The sequence below is a fragment of the Amphiura filiformis genome, chromosome 13 (genome assembly GCF_039555335.1).
Source record: "Amphiura filiformis chromosome 13, Afil_fr2py, whole genome shotgun sequence".
Taxonomy (NCBI): Eukaryota; Metazoa; Echinodermata; class Ophiuroidea; order Amphilepidida; family Amphiuridae; genus Amphiura; species Amphiura filiformis.
Window position 1 is genome coordinate 5,247,139 of NC_092640.1, and position 9,779 is coordinate 5,256,917.

Below are 9,779 nucleotides of genomic sequence, written 5' to 3' on the forward strand. Positions count from 1 at the left end.
GTACTTACGCCTAGACGTAAGTGGATCGTAAAAAGTCTTGCATTGAAATATATACTGACCATGTTGCCAAGTTATAAGCAATGAGTCTTTCATATTGGCGATGAAAGGAGCGTCTAAAATAGTCAAATATCTCCCAATGTGGCGCGTACAAGTGGTGATTTGGTAATCATGTTTTATATTGAAATGCAATACAAAAGAATATGCATTGGAGCAAAGATAATGTATTCTATTCATGGCAAGCTAATCTGATAATTGGTTGGGCCTATATGCAAGACTCCGGTTTATTTTAAATGTTTATTTTTGCAGAGCTTATTTTCAGTCATGGATCATACTGATAAATTTCGCGAGGGGGAGGGAGGGAGGGAGGGATATACTAAGTTGAGACTGAACAAGCGAGAGTGGGAGGGGGTGAGGAAGAAAGAGAGGAGAGGGAGAGACGGAAAGGCTAGAAAGAGAAAGCTCGAGAGGAGAGAGTAGGGACCGGGGAGGGAGTGGGGAGCCTGATCATGGGGGGGCAGGAGGAAGCAAAATAGGGAGATAGACATTGATACGAGGGAAGGGCGACACTCTGGCCCTGCACAAGTGCAATGGGGCGCGACAGGCTCATAAGCGGATCTTTTGTGATTGAAGGGCTTATTTTCAACGTTTTTACAGAAAAAAGTGGACCTTTTCATTCGGATTTGCATTTTGTCATAATAATGTGAATCAATTTATCACTGTCAAACACGAGAGGGCGCTAGACCATTAAAACAGCGGTCGTACACCGGTGTTCATTTATCTCCAGCCTTTATGGGCTTTATTGACACAGGCAGTTACCTCTATTGAAATAAGCTGATTGGTACTTCAGAGTTAACAATGAAGTCAGATTACAGTTAACTTACTGAATCCCTTGCGTTTTCGTATCTGAACAATAGAGTTACGGAAACTGAAAAGATAAAAAGACCCTATAGGTTATGTAAGGGATAAACTGTACATGGGTATAGGGTATAGAGGCCCTGCATGCTTTTATCGATTGGCTTCAAACAAAGGATTTGAACCGGTGTCCTTCACCGTAATCACGGCGCAGTCCATTCAATCAAATGTCGTCAGTGTGAGAGACGAACGATGTTTAAATCTGGAGGTCACATCATCACTTATCATGCTTATTGTAAATAGTTTGTCCAATGCATACACTGTGTGTATTATTCCCGGGTATTGTCAATGCAGTCAAGCAAACAGGTATTATATTTTGAAAAGGCCGCTATAGTATATTCACAGGGGTGTCTTGAATGGCCAATCATATGGGACATAATCAAATTGCAGTGACTGCTTCCTTTGTTACCACATGTCAGTCATCTTGTGATTATTGGACCATGTAAACCTGCAAAAAACGAGCCAAAGTGCAGGCCCTATGTAGATTAAAAATAAACGTGCATATTAATTATAATTAATGACGTCATATAAAATTATGATGGGTATATATATAGTTCAGTGGACAAACGGGGAGACGAAAATCCGGGACGAAAATATCATGTATTTCAAAAAAACTTGTTTAGGGGATCAAAATTAGACAAAAACTTGTTTAGGGGGTCAAAATTAGACAAAAACGTGTTTAGGGGGTCAAATTTTTTGGGAAAGCGCGCTAAAAACTTGCTTAGGGTGTCATTTTGCTCACAGAGGAAAACTTGTTTAGGGGTGTTCGAAAAAATTTGGTCACGCATGCGTACACTCTCATATTTGAGTGCCCCCCCCGGGTCCTCCACAACTTTTTCAGAATTGGGTCGGTCGGTCAGGATTGGTTTTTTTTTTTTAAATATTATTATTATTATTTTAAAGGTCATAGCCAAAACATGACTGTATGCCTTTAATTAGCCTAATAAATAGCCCAAATAGTTGAGATTTGGATTATTTCTCTAATGTATATCATTTCATGAATATTTTTAAAACAGTTTGGAAGTGTGTGGAAACTGTAAAAAAACTTTTCAGGATGTCCAATATCAAATGTTAAAAGAAAAAAAAAAACACTTTTTCTCGAATTTCCAAAATCAGGGTCGGTATTCATTTGTACAGTAAAACAAAAACAACAACTTTTTTTCAGATTTTCCAGATTAGGGTCGGTCAGTGGAGGACAAGAAAGCAATCTTTTTTGGGGCCTTAGTGTTGTCGGCAGTGTTTACTCAGAGGCTGTATGTCTCAATTTTGGCCCAATGAAAATTATATTTGGCTCACACAAATTTGCAATGCTGTATTATAATTAGTCAATTTGAGGAATTACTGAGACAAAATTGGGCCAATTTGGTGAGAAATTGCCTCATTTGGCGCATCCAATTTCCAGAGAGAGTAAAGACAACTTGTCGGAGGACGAGGATAGGTGAGGTGGAGGTTTGTTGTTACTATATCCTTCATTTGTATGTCCTTCTTCATCTTTAGGTTCTACACGTTTATCCTTTTTCTTTTTAAGACACACCAGCACTATGATAAAGATGACTATGATGATTAGGACCAGACTACCACAGACTGCTCCTACGATGATTGGCACATTATCTGTAATAAAGGAATTGAAGAACAAACGTTATTGTATTTGAAACCTAAAGACAGTAATGATATGATCAGGAAAAATTGGACTGTTGTTGTAAAAACCAGTTTCAAAAGTGACAAATCTGGATTAATTTCTCGCTCAGAGCGATTCCCATCGCCTTTGGACGAGCCAAACAGACCTGTGTTCATAATCTGCATGTTTCCAGGGAAAAGGCATTGTCAATTTTGTCACTTATGGATGAACAGGGTGACTCAGGGTGAACAGTACAAACAACACATTTAGGGTGGCTGCAGACTCCATATGTTACGTGTAATATTTTATGTATAATACTTTTAGTGACGTCAAAAAGTATTACACGTTAATACCAGTGTACAAGATCAATTAATAATGCTTACCCACCAGCCTAATATAATCACAAACAACATGAACAAGGGAAGAGGTTTACGCATCGTACACTGGAGCATGGAAACATTCAAACTATAGCGCACGGGATCAAAGTAATGATCACATGAAAGAAAAAAAAAAGAATATAATAAAATTATTTCCCCACCCGGGAAACACTCACTCTAAGACCCAGCGTCAATATTTATATTGGTCCTTTTCATATCAAAATGCCAAGAAGGTATAACCCTCTCCCCCAGTGGTGTCAAATGAAAAAGGGGACAAATACAATAAAAATAATTACCCCCTCATATTTTGGGTCCTTTTCATATCTCAAAATGCCAAGAAGGTATGACTCCAATGGAATCATGACCATGAATCTGTCCTCGGCTCAGAAGATGCAACCTTTTGGTCCCTTCTGACTTGGATATAGTGAAATATCAAAATGTTGCTCCCTATTTGCAGACAGAGGACCGGTGCGACCGAGATAGAGGATCAAGATTAAACACAATATGAAAAGATAATACAATACTTACTATTACCGCTAGATCCACCACCACCAGATTCATCATCTGCAAAAGGGAGGATATAATAATGTGAAATAATAATAATAATATTGTAAAATTATATACTTTCGCGCGCTTCGCGCGAGATGTACCTAATGTATAGGCCTAGCAACTTTCACTTCATACAGTATGAAACTGAAAGAACGCAGATTTTCCAGTATTATATTGGGCCGAAATAATGCTCATTGACCTAATTGTTTTTCTTTGCCATTCCACACCCCCTACATGTACTAACTATACCCCGACAAAAAGTCCAGCCAGGCTAATGCTCCGCTGTCTTCCTCAATCGCATTTGTGTGGGTTTTTTTTCATCTTTTTGTCTTATAACTCGGAAAAAGAATATCATTCACCAACATTTTTCTTTACAATTTTGGACGTATAATCAGTAGAAATATATCAGCAAATTAGAGGGGCCATCAAACACAAAATGTTCTTAAAACGTTTATTCAAAAGGTTTAAGGGATCTGGAATGAGCGTTTTGAGCGTTTCGGCAGTATTTTTTGTGGGACATGAGAGCACATCAGACATCGAATTGCATTCTGAATACGAAGAATGTCTTTCTGATATCAAATAATTTTCATTTTTTGAAATTCACGATATAATACAAATTGTATGACAAATTATTAAAATTTGATATTTTTCACATTTTTGATATATAACAGTCCTCGAAGTAAATTTTTTTAATCTAATGATATTTTCTTAAAGTGTATGTAGCTGGGAGGAAAAGCCGATTGATCAATTGAAAATTTTGACCTTTCATATTGAAGATATGGATTTTTTCCCCCAAAATCATCAGATTAATAAAGTTTACTTCGCTTTGAGTACTGTTAAATATCAAAAATATCAATTTTTAATCATTTGCCATAATATATGTATTACATTGCGAATTTCAAAAATCAAAATTATTTGATATCAGAAGGACATTCTTCGTATTCAGAATGCAATTCGATATGTCTGATATGCTCTAATGTCCCACAATAAATACTGTCCAAACGTTCATGCCCCATCCCTTAATAACATTTAAACTACGGATTATATTAAGATCATGAAGACATTTTCAAAACGTTATTGTAAAATATATTTGACAAACAAATTTTGCAAAATATTTTGTCAATAGTTAAATAACATTAATGTTTTATGAATGTTATTAAAACGTTTTTATACCCTTTATATAACCCTACATTTAAAGCTATTTGCTCGGTGTGTTGTAATATGTTCTATATTATTATAAACACTGAATTACATAATTCTGTTTATTACATTTCAGCAAAAGGACACCCAGTTTTCTTCTTTAAGTTGAAAAAAATGAGCCATGATTTTAAATTTATGAGACAGAATTACAACTTGACATTTAGTATGGAATATTTTTTCGTAAAGATTCCAAGACTGGTCTGGAAGGGGTTTGCATAAACCGCACGGGCTAAATATTAATTGGGGTGTGTCGGGAGATGGTGCAAAATAATTGTTTGATAGAAAATGAGCTTTAATGTAGCGAATGTGCCTAAATGGATTCAGGGAGGCTGAATTTGAGCTGAGGGGGGGGGGCACAATTTCGGACTTTATGCAAAATTGTTCTGTTATTACCAGGGTCTTAAAAGTGGTACGTACTTAGAAAGCTTGAATGCCACCCCCCGGGTCAAATGTTATAAACTTACGGTACAAAAACAACTACGCGGATTCATGGTTGTCATATGAACCATAGATTATCTAAGTACAGAACTCATACTGCTTCTTTATGTACAGTAAGTTTATCATTTGGCCCCAGGGGGCCATTCAAACTTTCCGAGTGCTTACCACTTTCAAGAGCCATATTTTTTAAAGCTCCTCCCACTTTCAAAACTGGTAGATTACAAGTGCATTTCAGTTTTGATGAACATTTATTGGTATTTAGGTTCAGTAAACATCACCCTAAACCTCAATAAATTTGATAATATCAAAATATATGTTGCTCAAATTCAGAAATTTTACCCCACAAAAAAAATCCAATTCAGTCTCCTTAAAACCGCCATTTTAGGCTAATTCACTATATTATGAGCACCATAATGTAAACTAATAGAAAGCACATTTTCTGTCAAAAAAATTATTTTACACCATCTCCCGACACACCCCAATTAATATATAGCCCGTGCGGTTTATGCAGACCCACCCCTTCCAGACCAGTCTTGGAATTTTGCGAAAAAATATTCCATACTAAATGTCAAGTCTGTAGTTACCAGTAGTCGCTGTATCTGTCACTATAGTTGTAGGGTCTGCGCCATCTGCCACAGTTGTTGTTGTAGGGGCTGCTGACGATGGATCATCTGCATCTGTCACCACTGTTGTTTCGTAGTCTTCGACTGTTGTACCTAAATACATAATTATGAAAGGAGGTGTATTGCCATCATATTGTAACATCAATATCTTCATCAAACGACGAAAAATAGAAAGTCTAAAAATAATTATTGTTGAAAAGTTGATTTGTCACCAATTTTGAAATATCTTATTCTGTCGGTCCGTGTCACGTCACTTCCGGTTGATGATGTTCGAGTGAAAACAAGTCCCTGATTCGATTTTTGTTGATGATTTCGACTGCAAATAGTCAGTGGAATCACACAACTGTTTCTAAGTCTTCAGAGTGGAAGAAACTTACTTGATTTACCGTTTATATACTGACAAACTTTAAATTAAATTCCATGGTCGAGTGTCGTTTTTTCCGAAATTAAATATCACTCCAACAACATCGCTATGTAGCCTCCTTCACAGTCGCTTTCTGTTGTTCATAACAAACCGTGAGCCACATGCAGTTTGGGCCCGAGACTAGAGATAGCCCGGATGTCCGACCGACAGAATAGTTTCATAAATTGATTAAAACACTTGGAAACATATTTGGATGACTTAATGAAAGTTTATTCAATTCAATTCAATTCAATTCAATTTATTTTCATCAAAAATACCAAGAATATTTAATTAACACCAAAATGATTAAAAAAAGCACAAGATAGAGGAGATGCAACAACAGGCAAATACCTGCAAAGTGTTGCACCGCCTTATAAAAAATTAAACACATACACTAACAACAAAACAAGACAAGTGCGGAGGCCTAACAAACAAGATAAATAATTATATCAGTGTTGTAAATTTACCGGCAAATTAAAACTGACGGTTAAGCAACCGGTAAATTAGCGTTAATTTACGATAATTAATGTTAAATATGAAAATACAAAATTGCAAACTTTACTTACTAAGAAACTATACTTTGATCAGCTCGTAATCGGCGGGAATTATTAGGCTTTTATCACTACGCCGAAAAGTAGACCCACGTTAAGAAGGATATTGTTGATCTGCCTGGTCTATATTTTGCGTGCTGAAGAAACTAGACTAAATACAGGGTGTCCCAGAAAAAATTACCGGGCGAATGAATTTGGACGTAAGTCGAGAAATAGACATCAGAATCCAAAAATCTAAACATCAGCGTGTATCCCATCTTATTCTGCATCTTATACACCAATTTGACTGGAATCGGTTGATTGATCGCGAAGAAATGAGCCATTACATAACGCATACGTCAAGTCACTTCATTCCAAGTTTGAAAGAAAGATCATTCAACACAATGCACACTAGGGGTTAACTGTCAATGAGATTTTGTTCTGTAAAATCCTTTTCCTTCTTTTTAAACAATCTGTTTCTTGCAAAACATTTAATTAGGTTTTGTTCAAATTTGAAAACCTGCACGATATTGAAAATGAAAGCTTGCATGTAAGATGATGCTCGGTATTTGTTATAAGGCCCGCCGATTATGAGCTGATCAAACTATAGGGGCCTCAAACATTGTAAGTAGAGAATAATCTTGTAGCAAAAGATTATCCTCTATAGATGTCATCTAATGTGAGTATTCACAAATGTCAAATTACTGTCTGTTCAATTAGCTTAGATTCTTGCATTTTTAAGAACTTTTGTACAAGAAAATATTATTTAAAACAATGACTTAGGTTACAGAAAACAATTCTTGTAAAGTCACTGTATCTGAGAATGTCAAGCGAATGCTGATATTCTTGGGAAGGAATGATGGTATTAAACAAAACTCAATTTACATTGTATCGATAAAGCAGTTGAAGTAAGAACGAAATCCATCATTTTAATGTCATTGTTTTGGAAAAAAATAATGCACGGAATAATGTTATTACGTAATCGTGCATACCTCACGGAGCTTCACCTAATTTCGTGCAACAAAAACCGGTGGACCATCATCTAAGAGTATCCAATAACCGGAACGGTATTACAATTCGCTGTCGTAGTGCACGTTACAATATGTGATGCGATCAAGCAAAATCAGTCGGAACTCGGCAATAATAAATTTTCAGTTTTCTCTAGGATAGTAAAAAGGATTTACAAAGCTAGATTTTGCAGAAAACCCCATTGAAATTGAACAACCAGTTCCAAAGATATGAGCAATTAAAGAGTTTCCAAAACAATAGAAAACAAAGGAAAAGTTTCCTTTGTTTGGCTATATCTCAAAATCAATATTTCCGAGTTCCGACTGATTTGGCTTGATCGCATCACATATGACTGTTGCTAGGCCAACTGGATCACGCTTTCTTTGTTACGAACCACTGATCGAAATGATCACAACACAAAGCCTATGGCATATCAAAATTCGGAACAGGTGTATGAGCCCAGGCTTGGAGCAGTGACCAATGGTTACTAACGTGCACTACGACAGCGAATTGAAATGGCAGGACAGATTGGTGGACAGATTCGATAGGGTCTATACCCGAAGTTTAGAATTAACAGTCCCACTCGATTTGTGAAAAGGTCACGAACCCTTTTGGTGGACCCAAGTAACTGCCTAAAATGAGGCAAAATTGAAAAGAAATGGGGTTTTAAATTGTACTTTGGAATTTGAAAAGTATTAATTACGTTGGGTCTAAGGCTGTACTAACACTTTTCTTTGATGACTTTGACCACAAGTTTTAATTTTTTCAAATATCTTAAAAACACAAGAATCTAAGCTAATTGAACAGACAGAGACAGTAGTGCAATTTTTTCAAAATCAATTGTGCCAAGCATTGAGGAACATATAATCTATAATTCTAATGTGAAAGTGTCACAAGAATGATATTTTGTTTAGTTGTTGAAATCAGTAGTGCAATTTTTGATCGTACAAAATTAAGATATACAGTATATATACTGTTGTTGTTGTTTTTATTATTTATATTTGTTTTATAAGATTGTATGTGTGTAGACGTAAATGGCAGGTAAAGAAAAATGTATCGTTTGTAAAAAGAACATGCAAAAGAAACATCAAATTTTCTCATGTAAAATATGTAAAAACTATGTGCATAAGAAATATGAACCTCAGTCGAAAGGAAATTTCGTAACTTAAAATAGATGAATATGTATGTAATAAATGTTCCAAAATCAATGATTAGAATATAGATAATGATGAGGATTCTGATGGCGATAATGACCTTATGAATGAATCTGGAGAAACAATCCACGTATTGGATATTAATATAGACAAATATGATAAAATGATGTTTAATCCAATTAGATTTCAAAATAATGACAAAAATGACGAATTTATTGAAATGAACAAAATACCAGAATGCAATTATTTAACACCGGAAGAATTCAGCCAAAAATATATTGATACCAATAGTGAACTCTCCATACTGAATGTTAACATTAGATGTTTCAAGAAAATTTTTGAATAATTTAAAGAAAACATTAAGACCTTAAATCACGAATTTAACATCATTGGCCTATCTGAAACTCACTTAAAAGAATCGCCATCCGAATACTTCAACTTAAATGGTTATAATATGGAATATACAAACAGAACAGAAAGAGAAAAGGGGTGTTTGTTTATATATTTCCACTTCAATCAAATATAAACTGAGATCTGATCTTTGTATTTCAAACTCTAATTTTGAATCTTGTTTTGTAGAAATAGAAAGAAAAATACACGAAATATGTTAGTAGGTGCCATTTATCGTGCACATACGAAAATTGAGCATTTCATCAAAGATATTGGTCCTATTTTTGATCAAATAACTAAAGAAAATAAGGAATGCTATCTAATGGGGGATTTTAATATAGACTTATTAAAGGATGACTGTCACAAACAAACTCATGAGTATCTTAATCTTGTTTATTCATATTCGTTCATGCCAACAATTTACAAACCAACTAGAATAACTGAACATAGTGCAACCATTATTGATAATATACTTACAAATAATCACAACGATGTAAACTCAGAAATAATAGTTACTGATATCAGTGATCATCTATTAACTATAGTACTCAAAAATCGGGCAGTAAGAAAAACATCG

General features: G+C 35.2%; 1 long non-coding RNA gene across 1 annotated transcript; it reads right to left on the reverse strand.

Annotated features, from left to right (window-relative positions):
• Positions 1-1,765: 1,765 nt before the first annotated feature.
• On the reverse strand, positions 1,766-5,814 carry LOC140167173 (uncharacterized). The gene is made up of 3 exons (XR_011860975.1): positions 5,679-5,814; positions 3,436-3,471; positions 1,766-2,523 (listed from the first exon to the last, which is right to left on the reverse strand). It is a non-coding gene; the product is annotated as an uncharacterized lncRNA (long non-coding RNA).
• Between the last annotated feature and the right edge of the window lie 3,965 nt (positions 5,815-9,779).